Genomic DNA, 4,290 nt, shown 5'->3' with positions numbered 1-4,290 from the left:
TCAAACGGTCCGAGCGAGGCCGGCGGCGCGTTCTCCCAGCAGGCTCCGCGCGCGCCGTCCAGCCAATCAGCGCCAGCCGTGTTGTCATAGCGACGCTTGTAGCCCGCAAGCGGCTTTGTCAAGGCTGGTGGAGCTTGGCTTCCTCAGTCAGGTAGGAAGGTTCCCGACTGACGGCTTCAGCTCGGGCGTCATCCGCCTGTTCCTGACGCTCTCCTGAGTACTGTGTTTGCTGTGGTGTTGAAGGCCATTTGGTACACGACACGTGTCAGTGTCACTAAAGCGGATCCTTTAAAAGGAAAAGACAGAAGCCTGAAGCCATGGTTATTCCCCCTTCCTCATAAAAGCTCAGGGTCATAAAACAAACAAACAAACAAAAAACTAGCACTCGTGATTGAATTTTTTAGTTCATTTTTGTTATTTTTTTTTTTTTAACATCAGGCTGCAGTCTAGGGAAGAGAACTTTATCCGAGCCAAGAATCCTCTGTGGGCACAAGTCTCTCACTGTATGGACAGCATCTGTCAACATAATCAGTTCCCCCACACCCACACCCCAAGGCAGGGTTTCTCTGTATAGCCCTGGCTGTCCTGGAATTCACTCTGTAGACCAGGCTGGCCTCAAACTCAGAAATCCGCCCGCTTCTGCCTCCCAAGTGCTGGGATTACAGAGTGCGCCACCGCTGCTCTGCAACACAATCAGCTTTATCAGGATGTGTTAACTTTCTAGTCTTTCAAAGCATTTGTGTCCACTCCAGCGTGTCCATAACAGAGCAGCAGATCATGAGCCAACCTTAAAATCCATCGTTCTTTTTATAATGAAAATTCAAACTGTGATGCAGTAGGCATTTTTCTAGGACCTCTTGTCACTCTCCTTTTAGGGACCGAGGCTCTAGCTGAAGTCCGAAAGGAAAAGATGGCAGATGTTGAAAGTGAGCTGCGTATTCATACTCACAAAACTGCATATATTTGTAAACGCAGCTTTTGGCTAATGTACATTAGTGTAAGCAACATCACAAGTGAAATGAGAGCATCTTTAAAATTTTCATAGCGCAGTTAGATATGGTAGAAATACTACCAACCAAAAGTGAGGCAAAGGTTACAGTGACTATAAATGACATGCTAGCACCATTTTGTTCATTTTTCCAGTAAAAACAATGGCATTGGAAGAAAAGTGTACGATGGACTAAGAAAGGTGATTTAGTCGACTTATGGCTATGACTTACTCCAGTTATTCAGTACTGGCATATCTGGTTAAAATATTTTGTCAGAAAACACCCTTGGTGTCAGTAACCCAGAGACACTGGACTACCTTACTCCTTCACAAAGACAGGAACTTGAAAAACAATCCCCCCCATTCCCCCCAAAATAACCTAAAGGTTTTGGGGAAGGGAATGGACCTGACTTTGAACCAGTAGTTTTCCTCTTAATATCCTTAAATAAGCTATTTGCAATGATCTTAATTTAATCCTCCCCCAAATAATCTACCCTGCTATCATATTCATTTACCCTCAGCTGTACTCAGGACTTATCTCTTGATCTCTGTCACCATCCCATATTGAGTTCCCCATCATAAACCTCTCGGTGTAGGAATGTTCTATCATACTTTCCTAACCCTCTGAATGTTTTATTAAAGTGTTCTGGATACTCTAGGATCAGTGTGCTCACCAAGAACATTAGCCTTAAAGGCTACGAGGCAGTTAAATGGCCTGCTGTGGCTGTTTGAATGTTGTCGGTTTTTACAGTGCTATTCATTACTTGGACTGAGAAGCAATAGTCAAGATGGAAAGGATTATACAAATGTACAAATTAGCTCTCCCCTGAAGTTACAGGGTGTGGACATAACAGTATCTTCTTAATACTCGTTTTCAATTTAATAATATGAGGGTTTTTTTAAATTGGCATGGAAACTCCCTGCAAGAGTGACTTTTGCTTGAAAATATTTAACTATGTTACAAAACTAATTCCTTTGCCAGTAATCCTTATGGCAATTTCATGATATGGGTTCAAAAATGTCTTCCTGCACATACTTAAGTATTAACATATGAAATATGTCTCAGCTTGTGTCGAAATAACGCAAGAGTCCAAAGGACTGAAGGGGCTTAGTGAATGTGGTGAAGATGACTCATTGTGTGCTGCGGACAACTGTGAAAGGTGTAAGTAAGGTCATTACACCGTGCTTTTTGTTATACGTTTCCAACCTTCAAAGTTTAACATAAACTCACTACTCTATCCAAAGCTAAGATGAATGGACTGAGTGGGGGGAGATTCAGTCAGTAAACTGCCTACCTCGAAGCATGAGCAGCCGAGTTCCATTTCCAGCTCCTACATAAAACTGCAGAGGGGTGGCACAAGCTCAGGCCAGTCGTTCTAGCTAATCAGATTGTCTAGCCTAATCAGTGAGTTTCAGACTAACTGAGAGAACCTGTCCCAAATGAGGGGGATAGACTCCCTGAGAAGGACAAGTTGTCATCTGGCATGAACACACCTGCATACACCCACACTCAAAAAATAATAAACACACAGAGAATTAGGTTTTGATTTGGTTCATGAGTGTTTTAAGGATTTACTGAAATTTGCTGTGGTTTATCAATTGTCTTTTCATTTGAGAAATGAGGGTTCTTAAGCATCTAGGAAAGTCACTGCATGTAGTATCTTACAGATTGTTAATTCTTGCCTTCAGTAAAGATCCAATGATTACTATCCTCTTAAATATCACAATTTGTTTTCTACTATATAGTTTAGATTTGGGATAAAACTTTTAGTATAGTGTCCTAGAATTTTATAGATAGCATGAAAATTATGTTTTCCAGGGGTTATTTCCAACATTTCTTTTAATATTTGGTAGTTAAAAATTTTAATTTGACTGTGTGATACTAAGAACACTCAGTAATGCACCTAGTTACAAATTAAGAAATACTAGATTGCTTTATAGAAACTCTTATTGTTTAAAACATCATGTACAATGCTATATTTAATACGAGATATTTAGCACAGTTTACCACGTACTTTACCTAACCTTCTATTGTTGTTTTATTTGGGTTTTTGCTTTGTTTTGTTGGGCGTTTTTGAGACACAATCTCTCTGTAAAGCTCTAGCTACTCTGAAACTTACTATGTAGACCAGGCTGGCCATGAACTCAGAGATCTACCTGTCTCTCCCTACCTCCCAACTGTTGGGATTAAAGGAATGAGCCACTATGCCTGGCCTATTCTACTTTATTTTATTTTATTTTTTTAAGATTTATTTATTTCATTTATATGAGTACAATGTCACTGTCTTTATGTCTTCAGACACCAGAAGAGGGCATCAGATCCTATTACAGATGGTTGTGAACCACCATATGGTTGCTGGGAATTGAACTCAGGACCTCAAGAAGAGCAAGCAGCCAGTGCTCTTAACTGCTGAGCCATCTTTCCAGCCCCCTATTCTGTTTCTTAAAGAAAAAAAAAAAAAAGAACTGTTTTCAATAACTTGAATTTTAGGAAGAAAGCCTTTAATTGGGATTTTCTTACCAAGTTATGATTTAATATTTATCAGATGTGTAAATATACAAACATATTTATGTTGTAAATAGATGACCTTACAAAATTACAGCACACAGTAAATAAATCCCTCCCACATTTTATACAAACTACATGATTTTGATATACAAAGATTCTGTTTTTATTCCACTGACAATGTACAACCAAGACTATTTACAAGGCAAGGAAAAAAATCAAAAACAAAAACATGTATATAAACCACAATTAAACATTCTGCTACTGGCAGCCACTATAGTTTAGGAGGTAGCTTTAATTAAACAAAATGAACAGAAGCCACATTTCCCAACTCGTGTTCTAAAAATAATTTACATAAGATAAAATTCATCATATGCACAGTATGTACAGTTTAATCAAACTGCAATCTAGCTTAAGTTTTTGTTTAACCAGTATAACTAAGATGGCAGTGGGCTTGCTACTGACTTAACAGAGTGTTGTCTTCCACATCAGAAGCCTATAGGTAAGAATCAAGTAAATTTAAAAAATTTAAAGACATAGGACAAGGTTTGATTCCCCCACTCCTAGTATGTGTCTCATTTAACCACAGCACATAGCATCTGAGCTACTGAATGGTTCTGTTGGTTTTTTTTTGTTTGTTTTGTTTTTAATTACAGCATACAAAAATGTATGGAAGTTCTCATACAACAGCTCACTAAAAAATAAACTTAAGTGCTTTGTGTCATGATTACTATCTTACAATTGCAAAAAAAAAAAAAAAAAAAAAAAAAAAAAAAAAAAAAAAAAAAAAAAAAAA

This window comes from Mus pahari, chromosome 3, assembly GCF_900095145.1.
Source record: "Mus pahari chromosome 3, PAHARI_EIJ_v1.1, whole genome shotgun sequence".
NCBI classification, from domain to species: domain Eukaryota; kingdom Metazoa; phylum Chordata; class Mammalia; order Rodentia; family Muridae; genus Mus; species Mus pahari.
Note: the sequence above shows the minus strand (reverse complement) of the source record.